This window comes from Brassica napus, chromosome A9 (genome assembly GCF_020379485.1).
Source record: "Brassica napus cultivar Da-Ae chromosome A9, Da-Ae, whole genome shotgun sequence".
NCBI lineage: Eukaryota > Viridiplantae > Streptophyta > Magnoliopsida > Brassicales > Brassicaceae > Brassica > Brassica napus.
In genome coordinates, this window is record NC_063442.1 from 22,995,240 (window position 1) to 23,010,711 (window position 15,472).

Genomic DNA, 15,472 nt, shown 5'->3' on the forward strand with positions numbered 1-15,472 from the left:
CTTCAAGGGTCGCTTTCACAAAGAATTCTTGGATATAGGTGAAAAAGAAGTGAACGGAGCTTGGTCACTGATCCTGCAATGGAAGCAGACTTTGACTTAAGAGAGAAAATTAGAGAGAGAGAAATTAGGAACTAACTTTTACCTTCAGTTCCAGATACTTTTCTGAAATCCTTGCATCCTATGATCGATACTCCCAAGGTAAAGCATTCACTTTATATTTATGCTAAGAAATGAAGTCAGTAGAGGGGATGTCAGACGTGAATTGCTGAGTTGTGTTATGTTAGAAATGGTTGCTAAGCTAGGATATTCTATAGTGTGCTTCTGTGATTAGGACTTTTTATATGTGGTTGCAAAAATTGTTGAGAAAAAGATTTCTATGCTTTAAAATCTGTAGTCCCTAATATTTTCAAACCTCTTTCAAAGAGACTGCCTGTATGTTTTGCTTGAGGGCAAGCAAAAGGGTAAGTCTGGGGAAGTTGATATACCTTGGATTTGACCCGTTTTCATCCATGGTATATAGGTGTTTTACTATATATATATATCTATGTTTTCTACTCTTCTAGGTATGTTTTCAGGTTCAGGTGCATTTCGGAGTAAAGCTATCACTTTGGAGCATTTTGGAGCTTAAAGGACATTTCATCCGAGCTGACCATGTGGAGGTCGACGAGAGGAAGAACAATCGATCGATGCACATCCAGTGCTGTCGATCGACACCATGAGATGCCTCGACAAATGAAGATTATTATTGATCAATGTACACAAGTACCATCGATCGATGTCGAGACATTGGACATGCGACATTTTGGATCCAGCGGACTTAAAGCCCAAGTCCAAGCCAAATTACGAAAATGCCCTGACGAGTTTTTAACCTAGTAGATTATATAATGCCTATGTGTTTTGACGGCAGAGAGAGCTTTTTGTTACAGTTTTACTTTGAGAGAGAGAGAGAGAAAGAGTTTTGGAGAGAAGATCACTTGTGATTGGAACTCCTTGTTTTCATTTCTTTTCATCTATACTATGAATTCCCATTTCTTCATTGTCATGAATTGCTTTGCTATGTCTGAGTAGTTCATTTATTAGATCCAGGGTTCAGATAGGTTTGTGGGATTAGCCCCAAACTATAGATCTGCCTTTTTGTGATATTCATGATAGATTTGTATTCATTGCTTGTTTTAGCCTTGCTAACTAGAACATGATCATAGGATTGCATACTCAAGCACCCTTGTTATCCCATCCTGACATCTATCTATCATATTAGGACTGCTAGAGAGGGCTAACCGCCAATTTAGTATCTTAATAGGGCATATCATACTCGCACATAGGCCTGGTTAGAACCTGTCGATCGATGTCCTCAACTGACTATCGGTCGACGTAGGTAAAGGTGTATCGGTCGACGTCGCTATAAGACCATCGAACAACACTCTTTCATTGTCAACATACTAACCGTTGAGACACGAGATCTAGTTTGTTAACCAGTGAAACATGCGACAGCTGATCACTGAGTTAAGCGGTTGAGCTCTAATATATAATGCATGCAAAAAATAGGCATCTATAGGTACTATAATCTCCAACACCTGAATAGTGGCCCTGCATCTAATATCATTTCCAACCAAGTTACATTTACTATTTACTTCACTTGTTACTATTGCTATTTCATTTAAACATTTACAACTCTTAGAATTAATAAACACAAGATTTAATTGTTCCCTAGCTCCTTGTGGATTCGATCCCTAAGTACTACATCTGAACTTCTTTTGATGAGAGTAACACTCCTTAGGGTAATTTGAGTGGTATCAACGGGTTGCAAAGCCTCAGGCCAAAGATGAGAGGAAACGAGTTTTGAATGGATATTCTGGGTTACAAAATTATGTTTTGTGACTTGGAAAGTCTATTCTCAACCCGTTGTAACACTTCCGAACTTGGCAGAGGAAGGTCGTTTGGGCATGTTCTTGTCTGATTGTTGCCTGAATGGTTGACCAGTGTCTAAAAACGGTTCAGGGGTGTCACACAGGTGGTATCAGAGCATGGTTTAGATTATGCGGTCAATCACGTATTTTCCGTGTTTTATCGAGTCAACTATGTCGCAAAATATGTGTTAGGAAACTAGCAGAGTTCCATTTTAATTAGTATTAGTACAAACACTGGTACACACCAACCAAGGATCCAATGAAGAAAATGTAGGAAGAAACAACAAGGAGTAGGAATGGAGCACACTTTGAAGATGCTTCATGACGTGATAGCGAGGTCACTGCAACAACCTCAGATGCAACCTGAGCCACTTATGCCACCACAACCTAAAGTGGCTACACCAATGTTACAATTGATAACTGCCATGAAGAATATGAAGGCACCACATTTTGAAGGAGGGACAGATCCATTTGAAGCCGGCCAGTGGCTTCGAATTATGGAAAAAAACTTTGAGACCCTGACGTGTTCCGAGGAGTCTGATAGACTATGGATTTGAGTCATTTGACCCATTTTCATCCATAGTTTATAGGTGTTTTTACTAATAATTATTATATTATAGAGTATATTTATTATATTTATAAGATCAGGACTGTTGTGGAGATAAGTGATGATTTTGGAGCATTTTTGAGATATTTGGAGCAAGCACCCGAGATGACCATCGAGATCGACAATCGGTCGATATTGGAGAGTTAGAATCGATCGATACGCATAACTTGGTATCGATCGAAAGTGAAGCGCCCAGAAATCCCGTTAGGTCACAGCCGACTTGAAGCCCAATACTTCACCATTTTAGAAGATTATCCCTGACGAGTTTTACCTTAATTATATAAGCTTTGCCGCCATATTAGAGAAAAAGCGTGCTTTCATTGTTTTACTATTTTCACAGCAAAGGTTTTTAGGATTTTGATAGATTGGAAAGAAGATCCAAAGTTATAATTTGTGATTGGAACTCTATTGATATCTATTTACTATTCTAATGAAGTTTTTATACTTAAATGTTGTTATGAATTGCTTAGCCATGTCTGAATAGTTCTATTGGTAGATTTTAGGGTTTAAATAGGTTAGGAGGGATTAGCCCCAACTATAGATTGCTGAGTTGTGATAATCATCTTTAGGATTATTCATTAATGCATGTGTCTAGATTAGCTACCTATAACCAGCCCTTGGATTGATTGATAAAAGCGAAAGCTTTATTCTCATCCTGAAAACATTCTAATAGAACTATGTTTCTTGCTATGAGCAAGGCGAGAGCTGATCTGGTGAGCTTAGTAAGCCTTTATTCAACCTGCGCATAAATCTTGACTAGAGCGCGTCGATCGATATCACACTTGAATAATTGATCGACGGTGCAAAAGGTGTATCGATCGATATCTCATTGGATTAATAGATCGACACTTTCTATTGATCAATATAACGAGATTTGAGATCATAGATCTAGTTAATAGACAAGTTAATACATGCGAAAGCTGATTGACTAGTTGATCAAAGTAGTTGAGCTTTACATTAGCATGCATGCAACTCATTAGGTTCTGTAGGATTATAATCCAAATTTTCCTGAATAAGAACCCTAAGTCTAACTATTTCCTTTTGAGCACCAAAACCCCAAACCTGCTATTGAACAAACACTTGTTCAATATAAAACTGCAATATACATTTAAAACTCTAAAAACAATCTTACTTAACAAATCATATTAGAATCCTTAGGTTCCCTAGCTCCCTGTGAATTCGATCCCTAAGTACTACAACTCGACCTCTTATTTTAGAGAGTATAAATCACTCCTTAGGGTAATTTGAGTGGTACTCACTTGTTGGAGAAGCTCTTCATTGGCTCAAGCAGTTACAACTAGGATCTCTTAAATCCTGGAACGACATCAAGAATGCATTCTTATGCAATTTCTTTGATGAAGCGAGTGCTGAAGACTTGAGGAGCAACATTGCTACATTCACTCAGAGCCTGCAGAATCATTCAGAGGCTTTTGGATCAGATTCAAGTCTTACCAGAGAGACTGTCCACACCATGGACTCAATGAAGTACAATTGCTCAGTACTTTCTACAAAGGCATCGCGGTGCAGTACCAGATGGCTCTTGATGCTTCCAACAATGGAAACTTCAACACCAGGAATCCAGAAGGAGCAGTCAAGGTTATTGAAAACCTAGCATCCAGCAACAGCACCAAGAACACTGATTTTGATAGGAAAAGATCTGCCAACATCCTTGGGAATGATCAGATGGATGAGGTGAAGGCAAAACCGGACAGTGTTCACAAGCTTCTCAAGAAGCAGGTCAGCTTTTTTGAAGATGCAGAAGCTGTAGAGGGCAGAGCAGAAGAAGAAGAAGAAGTGAACTACATTGGTGGAGCTGGATTCCAAGGTTCTGGATGGAAACAGAAATTCTTATGGAAATAGGAGTAACTTCAACCAAAATTCACAGTACCAGAAACCCTACAACAACAGCTACAGCAACAACATGAATTTTGGAAGTTCCTACTACCATAAGCCACCACCGCCTACTCAAGAGAGCAAGATTCAAGAGATGCTTGATAGGGTTCTTGGGCACAACAGCGAATGACAGTGGACTTCAATGGAAAGATAGATTTTGTCTACACCAACCTGAACACAAAGTTTGAGACTTTGAGCACTCATGTGAAGAAGATGGAGATGCAGGTTGTGGAGACAGGAGATGCTATTAGGAGGCAGGAAGCTTCAACAAGAGGAGTAGGGGATGATGTGATGAAGAACCACATGAATGCCATCATTGAGGATGACTTTTGGCAAGTGGTGAAGGAATAGAAGCTGCAAGAAGGTGATTTTGAGGTAGAAAGTTTGATGAGTCTCGGCGGATCACATTGGTGTCGATCGACGCAAGACACCGAACATCGATTGAAATACACCAACACAAATCGATCGACAGGAACTCCAGAACATCGATCGAAAATGCCTACGGAGTCAACCGCGTCTTGCAATCCCGTGAAGATTCAAACTCACGAGGAGTATGACGAAGACTATGAGGAGGAACGAGCCACTGAGTACAGAGCCATCTTTGATGAGGAAGATAAAATCTTACATCTTTCCTCTTGGAATAGGAATGCACCATCGATCGACATGACAAGCTGGCCATCGATCGACACTCAACCTCAACAACAATGCCGAAAGCGAGCATCGACCGACACTGCCTACTACAAATCGGTAGACAATGACGTCAACAGTGCTCGAGAAGGAAACTACTCGATTGGCAGTTGGGCAGATGAACACCACCACGAAAGCTTTCCAGTGTAATGAAAAATATTCGGGATTGGGAACGGAAAAATATTCGGGATTGATCACGGGCCAAAAATATGCCGGAAAGGTCGAAATCGCGCAAATCGACCGAGAAGCTCGAGGTGTTTCAACGCAAGGGATCAGAACGTGGTGTCAATTACTTTGAAATCTATCTGTCTACAAAGCACGACATGTCTCTGTAGGAAGGAGTGTTTCATGCAGCTTGACAAGCAGAAGCACGTGGTGTCGCATTATTTGCAAACAGCGCATGTGAGCTGATATCTAGTGGCCCGTGTGTCACGACGCATGAACCCCAGACATGCTGAGAGCCATGTAGACATGGTGGTGCCTCCTGGAATGTAAAGTAGGCATGCAACAGGGCATGTGGACGCCCATGTGTTGCCACGCATGCGACCTGAAGCATGCAGGACGACATACAAGCGATCGGGTGACTCATTCTTATTGGTCGACAACTTCTATATATACCCAGTTACCCTGGTTCATTTTTACTCATTCAGACACACTAAGGACATTCCAAAACGTGGGTTAGATAGATATAGATAAAGAAGGGAGGTGCTTTTGAAGTGTAGACATTTTCGAAGACCGATAAACTGCCGGGAAGTTCAGAAAGACTGTCCAAAAGAGAAAGAAGGTTCTTTCCGAGTTCTGATCAGTTCAGACCAGTTCATTCAAGACACTGAGGTCGGGTTTTGGGGATTAACATCACGGTACTGATATACCTTGGATTTGACCCCTTTTCATCCATGGTATATAGGTGTTTTACTATATATATATGTTTTCTACTCTTCTAGGTATGATTTCAGGTTCAGGTGTATTTCGGAGTAAAGCTATGACTTTGGAGCATTTTGGAGCTTAAAGGACATTTCACCCGAGCTGACCATGTAGAGGTCGACGAGAGGAAGAACAATCGATCGATGCGCATCAGTGCTATCGATCGACACCAAGGGATGCCTCGACACATGAAGATTAATATCGATCGATGTACACAAGTACCATCGATCGATGTCGAGACATTACACACGCGACATTTTGGATCCAGCAGACTTAAAACCCAAGGCCAAGCCAAATTACGAAAATGCCCTGACGAGTTTTTAACCTAGTAGATTATATACTGCCTATGTGTTTTGACGGCAGGAGAGCTTTTTGTTACCAGTTTTACTTTGGGAGAGAAAAGAGAGTTTTAGAGAGAAGATCACTTGTGATTGGAACTCCTTGTTTTCATTTCTTTTCATCTATACTATGATTTTCCATTTCTTCATTGTTATGAATTGCTTTGCTATGTCTGAGTAGTTCAATTATTAGATCCAGGGTTCAGATAGGTTTGTGGGATTAGCCCCAAACTATAGATCTGCCTTGTTGTGATATTCATGATAGATTTGTATTTCTTGCTTGTTTTACCCTAGCTAACTAGAACTTGATCATAGGATTGCATATTCAAGCACCCTTGTTATCCCATCCTGACATCTATCTATCATATTAGGACTGCTAGAGAGGGCTAACCGCCAATTTAGTATCTTAGTAGGGCATATCATACTCGCGAATAGGCCTGGCTAGAACCCGTCGATCGATGTCCTCAACTGACTATCGATCGACGTTGGCAAAGGTGTATCAGTCGACGTCCCAATAGGACCATCGATCGACACTCTTTCGTTGTCGACATACTAACCGTTGAGACACGAGATCTAGCTTGTTAACCAGTGAAACATGCGACAGCTGATCACTGAGTTAAGCGGTTGAGCTCTAATATATCATGCATGCAACAAATAGGCATCTATAGGTACTATAATCTCCAACACCTGAATAGTGGCCCTGCATCTAATATCATTTCCAACCAAGTTACATTTACTATTTACTTCGCTTGTTACTATTGCTATTTCATTTAAACATTTACAACTCTTAGAATTAATAAACACTAGATTTAATTGTTCCCTAGCTCCTTGTGGATTCGATCCCTAAGTACTACATCTGAACCTCTTTTGATGAGAGTAACACTTCTTAGGGTAATTTGAGTGGTATCAAATTTGGCGCCGTTACCGGGGAGCTTTGATCGCCATTAGATTTAGTTTTATTGATTCTTATTCTTTTCTCTTCCCCCTTTCTAATAATCTTTTTCTTGCTTTTTCAGGTGCATGCCCAGCGGTACCAGAAGCAACAAGGAGAAAGACTTGCTGTTATCAGACGATCCTGCTCACTTGGAACGCACCATCCGTAGATGTCAACGTTCCACATCGCTCGACGCAACAACATCGTCGTTGATCGATAGCACAACCAACCGTCGACCGACACCAGACCTTCATCGTCGATCGATCTCAATCGTTCGACAACGATCGATACTACACTGCGTACGTCGATCGATACCATATCGTCAAAAATGGTAAACATTATTATTCTAACACAAGACGAGAACGGAAACCTGTATGACCAGGACGCTCATCTGCGTAATGCAACAGGTCAGAAAATAGACGCTCAGGGGACTGTAATCCCTGATGCTAATGCTACAGGAGCTGCTCAACCTGTAGATGAGGACGCTCGATCGAAACCACTGGCCGACTACAATCGCCCAGTTGAGTACTATTCCAACAGATCAGCTATGCTATGCTATGTCTGAGTATTGCTTTGCTATGTCTGAGTAGTTCATTTATTAGATCCAGGGTTCAGATAGGTTTGTGGGATTAGCCCCAAACTATAGATCTGCCTTTTTGTGATATTCATGATAGATTTGTATTCATTGCTTGTTTTAGCCTTGCTAACTAGAACATGATCATAGGATTGCATACTCAAGCACCCTTGTTATCCCATCCTGACATCTATCTATCATATTAGGACTGCTAGAGAGGGCTAACCGCCAATTTAGTATCTTAATAGGGCATATCATACTCGCACATAGGCCTGGTTAGAACCTGTCGATCGATGTCCTCAACTGACTATCGGTCGACGTAGGTAAAGGTGTATCGGTCGACGTCGCTATAAGACCATCGAACAACACTCTTTCATTGTCAACATACTAACCGTTGAGACACGAGATCTAGTTTGTTAACCAGTGAAACATGCGACAGCTGATCACTGAGTTAAGCGGTTGAGCTCTAATATATAATGCATGCAACAAATAGGCATCTATAGGTACTATAATCTCCAACACCTGAATAGTGGCCCTGCATCTAATATCATTTCCAACCAAGTTACATTTACTATTTACTTCACTTGTTACTATTGCTATTTCATTTAAACATTTACAACTCTTAGAATTAATAAACACAAGATTTAATTGTTCCCTAGCTCCTTGTGGATTCGATCCCTAAGTACTACATCTGAACTTCTTTTGATGAGAGTAACACTCCTTAGGGTAATTTGAGTGGTATCAACGGGTTGCAAAGCCTCAGGCCAAAGATGAGAGGAAACGAGTTTTGAATGGATATTCTGGGTTACAAAATTATGTTTTGTGACTTGGAAAGTCTATTCTCAACCCGTTGTAACACTTCCGAACTTGGCAGAGGAAGGTCGTTTGGGCATGTTCTTGTCTGATTGTTGCCTGAATGGTTGACCAGTGTCTAAAAACGGTTCAGGGGTGTCACACAGGTGGTATCAGAGCATGGTTTAGATTATGCGGTCAATCACGTATTTTCCGTGTTTTATCGAGTCAACTATGTCGCAAAATATGTGTTAGGAAACTAGCAGAGTTCCATTTTAATTAGTATTAGTACAAACACTGGTACACACCAACCAAGGATCCAATGAAGAAAATGTAGGAAGAAACAACAAGGAGTAGGAATGGAGCACACTTTGAAGATGCTTCATGACGTGATAGCGAGGTCACTGCAACAACCTCAGATGCAACCTGAGCCACTTATGCCACCACAACCTAAAGTGGCTACACCAATGTTACAATTGATAACTGCCATGAAGAATATGAAGGCACCACATTTTGAAGGAGGGACAGATCCATTTGAAGCCGGCCAGTGGCTTCGAATTATGGAAAAAAACTTTGAGACCCTGACGTGTTCCGAGGAGTCTGATAGACTATGGATTTGAGTCATTTGACCCATTTTCATCCATAGTTTATAGGTGTTTTTACTAATAATTATTATATTATAGAGTATATTTATTATATTTATAAGATCAGGACTGTTGTGGAGATAAGTGATGATTTTGGAGCATTTTTGAGATATTTGGAGCAAGCACCCGAGATGACCATCGAGATCGACAATCGGTCGATATTGGAGAGTTAGAATCGATCGATACGCATAACTTGGTATCGATCGAAAGTGAAGCGCCCAGAAATCCCGTTAGGTCACAGCCGACTTGAAGCCCAATACTTCACCATTTTAGAAGATTATCCCTGACGAGTTTTACCTTAATTATATAAGCTTTGCCGCCATATTAGAGAAAAAGCGTGCTTTCATTGTTTTACTATTTTCACAGCAAAGGTTTTTAGGATTTTGATAGATTGGAAAGAAGATCCAAAGTTATAATTTGTGATTGGAACTCTATTGATATCTATTTACTATTCTAATGAAGTTTTTATACTTAAATGTTGTTATGAATTGCTTAGCCATGTCTGAATAGTTCTATTGGTAGATTTTAGGGTTTAAATAGGTTAGGAGGGATTAGCCCCAACTATAGATTGCTGAGTTGTGATAATCATCTTTAGGATTATTCATTAATGCATGTGTCTAGATTAGCTACCTATAACCAGCCCTTGGATTGATTGATAAAAGCGAAAGCTTTATTCTCATCCTGAAAACATTCTAATAGAACTATGTTTCTTGCTATGAGCAAGGCGAGAGCTGATCTGGTGAGCTTAGTAAGCCTTTATTCAACCTGCGCATAAATCTTGACTAGAGCGCGTCGATCGATATCACACTTGAATAATTGATCGACGGTGCAAAAGGTGTATCGATCGATATCTCATTGGATTAATAGATCGACACTTTCTATTGATCAATATAACGAGATTTGAGATCATAGATCTAGTTAATAGACAAGTTAATACATGCGAAAGCTGATTGACTAGTTGATCAAAGTAGTTGAGCTTTACATTAGCATGCATGCAACTCATTAGGTTCTGTAGGATTATAATCCAAATTTTCCTGAATAAGAACCCTAAGTCTAACTATTTCCTTTTTGAGCACCAAAACCCCAAACCTGCTATTGAACAAACACTTGTTCAATATAAAACTGCAATATACATTTAAAACTCTAAAAACAATCTTACTTAACAAATCATATTAGAATCCTTAGGTTCCCTAGCTCCCTGTGAATTCGATCCCTAAGTACTACAACTCGACCTCTTATTTTAGAGAGTATAAATCACTCCTTAGGGTAATTTGAGTGGTACTCACTTGTTGGAGAAGCTCTTCATTGGCTCAAGCAGTTACAACTAGGATCTCTTAAATCCTGGAACGACATCAAGAATGCATTCTTATGCAATTTCTTTGATGAAGCGAGTGCTGAAGACTTGAGGAGCAACATTGCTACATTCACTCAGAGCCTGCAGAATCATTCAGAGGCTTTTGGATCAGATTCAAGTCTTACCAGAGAGACTGTCCACACCATGGACTCAATGAAGTACAATTGCTCAGTACTTTCTACAAAGGCATCGCGGTGCAGTACCAGATGGCTCTTGATGCTTCCAACAATGGAAACTTCAACACCAGGAATCCAGAAGGAGCAGTCAAGGTTATTGAAAACCTAGCATCCAGCAACAGCACCAAGAACACTGATTTTGATAGGAAAAGATCTGCCAACATCCTTGGGAATGATCAGATGGATGAGGTGAAGGCAAAACCGGACAGTGTTCACAAGCTTCTCAAGAAGCAGGTCAGCTTTTTTGAAGATGCAGAAGCTGTAGAGGGCAGAGCAGAAGAAGAAGAAGAAGTGAACTACATTGGTGGAGCTGGATTCCGAGGTTCTGGATGGAAACAGAAATTCTTATGGAAATAGGAGTAACTTCAACCAAAATTCACAGTACCAGAAACCCTACAACAACAGCTACAGCAACAACATGAATTTTGGAAGTTCCTACTACCATAAGCCACCACCGCCTACTCAAGAGAGCAAGATTCAAGAGATGCTTGATAGGGTTCTTGGGCACAACAGCGAATGACAGTGGACTTCAATGGAAAGATAGATTTTGTCTACACCAACCTGAACACAAAGTTTGAGACTTTGAGCACTCATGTGAAGAAGATGGAGATGCAGGTTGTGGAGACAGGAGATGCTATTAGGAGGCAGGAAGCTTCAACAAGAGGAGTAGGGGATGATGTGATGAAGAACCACATGAATGCCATCATTGAGGATGACTTTTGGCAAGTGGTGAAGGAATAGAAGCTGCAAGAAGGTGATTTTGAGGTAGAAAGTTTGATGAGTCTCGGCGGATCACATTGGTGTCGATCGACGCCAGACACCGAACATCGATTGAAATACACCAACACAAATCGATCGACAGGAACTCCAGAACATCGATCGAAAATGCCTACGGAGTCAACCGCGTCTTGCAATCCCGTGAAGATTCAAACTCACGAGGAGTATGACGAAGACTATGAGGAGGAACGAGCCACTGAGTACAGAGCCATCTTTGATGAGGAAGATAAAATCTTACATCTTTCCTCTTGGAATAGGAATGCACCATCGATCGACATGACAAGCTGGCCATCGATCGACACTCAACCTCAACAACAATGCCGAAAGCGAGCATCGACCGACACTGCCTACTACAAATCGGTAGACAATGACGTCAACAGTGCTCGAGAAGGAAACTACTCGATTGGCAGTTGGGCAGATGAACACCACCACGAAAGCTTTCCAGTGTAATGAAAAATATTCGGGATTGGGAACGGAAAAATATTCGGGATTGATCACGGGCCAAAAATATGCCGGAAAGGTCGAAATCGCGCAAATCGACCGAGAAGCTCGAGGTGTTTCAACGCAAGGGATCAGAACGTGGTGTCAATTACTTTGAAATCTATCTGTCTACAAAGCACGACATGTCTCTGTAGGAAGGAGTGTTTCATGCAGCTTGACAAGCAGAAGCACGTGGTGTCGCATTATTTGCAAACAGCGCATGTGAGCTGATATCTAGTGGCCCGTGTGTCACGACGCATGAACCCCAGACATGCTGAGAGCCATGTAGACATGGTGGTGCCTCCTGGAATGTAAAGTAGGCATGCAACAGGGCATGTGGACGCCCATGTGTTGCCACGCATGCGACCTGAAGCATGCAGGACGACATACAAGCGATCGGGTGACTCATTCTTATTGGTCGACAACTTCTATATATACCCAGTTACCCTGGTTCATTTTTACTCATTCAGACACACTAAGGACATTCCAAAACGTGGGTTAGATAGATATAGATAAAGAAGGGAGGTGCTTTTGAAGTGTAGACATTTTCGAAGACCGATAAACTGCCGGGAAGTTCAGAAAGACTGTCCAAAAGAGAAAGAAGGTTCTTTCCGAGTTCTGATCAGTTCAGACCAGTTCATTCAAGACACTGAGGTCGGGTTTTGGGGATTAACATCACGGTACTGATATACCTTGGATTTGACCCCTTTTCATCCATGGTATATAGGTGTTTTACTATATATATATGTTTTCTACTCTTCTAGGTATGATTTCAGGTTCAGGTGTATTTCGGAGTAAAGCTATGACTTTGGAGCATTTTGGAGCTTAAAGGACATTTCACCCGAGCTGACCATGTAGAGGTCGACGAGAGGAAGAACAATCGATCGATGCGCATCAGTGCTATCGATCGACACCAAGGGATGCCTCGACACATGAAGATTAATATCGATCGATGTACACAAGTACCATCGATCGATGTCGAGACATTACACACGCGACATTTTGGATCCAGCAGACTTAAAACCCAAGGCCAAGCCAAATTACGAAAATGCCCTGACGAGTTTTTAACCTAGTAGATTATATACTGCCTATGTGTTTTGACGGCAGGAGAGCTTTTTGTTACCAGTTTTACTTTGGGAGAGAAAAGAGAGTTTTAGAGAGAAGATCACTTGTGATTGGAACTCCTTGTTTTCATTTCTTTTCATCTATACTATGATTTTCCATTTCTTCATTGTTATGAATTGCTTTGCTATGTCTGAGTAGTTCAATTATTAGATCCAGGGTTCAGATAGGTTTGTGGGATTAGCCCCAAACTATAGATCTGCCTTGTTGTGATATTCATGATAGATTTGTATTTCTTGCTTGTTTTAGCCTAGCTAACTAGAACTTGATCATAGGATTGCATATTCAAGCACCCTTGTTATCCCATCCTGACATCTATCTATCATATTAGGACTGCTAGAGAGGGCTAACCGCCAATTTAGTATCTTAGTAGGGCATATCATACTCGCGAATAGGCCTGGCTAGAACCCGTCGATCGATGTCCTCAACTGACTATCGATCGACGTTGGCAAAGGTGTATCAGTCGACGTCCCAATAGGACCATCGATCGACACTCTTTCGTTGTCGACATACTAACCGTTGAGACACGAGATCTAGCTTGTTAACCAGTGAAACATGCGACAGCTGATCACTGAGTTAAGCGGTTGAGCTCTAATATATCATGCATGCAACAAATAGGCATCTATAGGTATTATAATCTCCAACACCTGAATAGTGGCCCTGCATCTAATATCATTTCCAACCAAGTTACATTTACTATTTACTTCGCTTGTTACTATTGCTATTTCATTTAAACATTTACAACTCTTAGAATTAATAAACACTAGATTTAATTGTTCCCTAGCTCCTTGTGGATTCGATCCCTAAGTACTACATCTGAACCTCTTTTGATGAGAGTAACACTCCTTAGGGTAATTTGAGTGGTATCAAATTTGGCGCCGTTACCGGGGAGCTTTGATCGCCATTAGATTTAGTTTTATTGATTCTTATTCTTTTCTCTTCCCCCTTTCTAATAATCTTTTTCTTGCTTTTTCAGGTGCATGCCCAGCGGTACCAGAAGCAACAAGGAGAAAGACTTGCTGTTATCAGACGATCCTGCTCACTTGGAACGCACCATCCGTAGATGTCAACGTTCCACATCGCTCGACGCAACAACATCGTCGTTGATCGATAGCACAACCAACCGTCGACCGACACCAGACCTTCATCGTCGATCGATCTCAATCGTTCGACAACGATCGATACTACACTGCGTACGTCGATCGATACCATGTCGTCAAAAATGGTAAACATTATTATTCTAACACAAGACGAGAACGGAAACCTGTATGACCAGGACGCTCATCTGCGTAATGCAACAGGTCAGAAAATAGACGCTCAGGGGACTGTAATCCCTGATGCTAATGCTACAGGAGCTGCTCAACCTGTAGATGAGGACGCTCGATCGAAACCACTGGCCGACTACAATCGCCCAGTTGAGTACTATTCCAACAGATCAGCTATTCGACTTCCGGAGATCTAGAAGCAGAATTTCGAGCTGAAGCCTCAATACTACACTCTCGTGTCGCAGATTCCCTATTCTGGGTTACCGCACGAGCATCCTATGGACCATCTGGAACGGTTCAAGGATCTAATCGCTGCTATTCGGATGGAAGGAGTCCCCGAAAATTACCTGTTGTGCAAGCTCTTCAGATACACGCTGAATGGAGAAGCGATGCACTGGCTTAGGCAGCATCAAGAATGCTTTCTTACGAAACTTCTTTGATGAGGCGCACGCTGAAGAACTTCGGAACAAAATTTCCACATTCTCGCAGGAGGCTGGAGAGTCCTTCAAAGATGCGTGGATTAGATTTAGGTTCTTCCAGCGAGACTGTCCACACCACGGATTTAACGAAGTGCAGCTGTTAAGCACTTTCTTCCGAGGTCTCGCCTTACAGTATCAAATGGCTCTTGATACGGCGAGTGAAGGAAACATCACTACTCGGAATCCGTTGGAAGCTGTGAGACTTATCGAAAACCTTGCTAACAGCAGCAGCACCAAAAACACTGACTCTGAACGGAAGAAGTCTGTAGCCTCTATCGGGAAGGAACAGATGGACGAAGTAAGAGCTAAGTTAGATGTGGTGCACAAGCTTCTTAGGAAGCTAGTCTGTTCAGCTGAAGGAGAAGTAGCAGATACGGAAGGAGAAGAAAATGTGAACTACATCGGAGGTACCGGATTCCAGAAATTTGGAAACCAGGGCGGAAACAAAAGCTTCTTTGGAAATGGTCAAAGAAGTAACCAGAGTTCACAATTTCAAAAACCCTTCAACAATAGCAAAAG

The 15,472-nt window shown here is 41.4% G+C and overlaps 1 non-coding gene across 1 annotated transcript; it reads right to left on the reverse strand.

Moving 5' to 3' along the window:
* Positions 1-14,931: 14,931 nt before the first annotated feature.
* On the reverse strand, positions 14,932-15,037 carry LOC125578760. The gene has a single exon (XR_007316843.1). It is a non-coding gene; the product is annotated as a small nucleolar RNA R71 (small nucleolar RNA).
* Between the last annotated feature and the right edge of the window lie 435 nt (positions 15,038-15,472).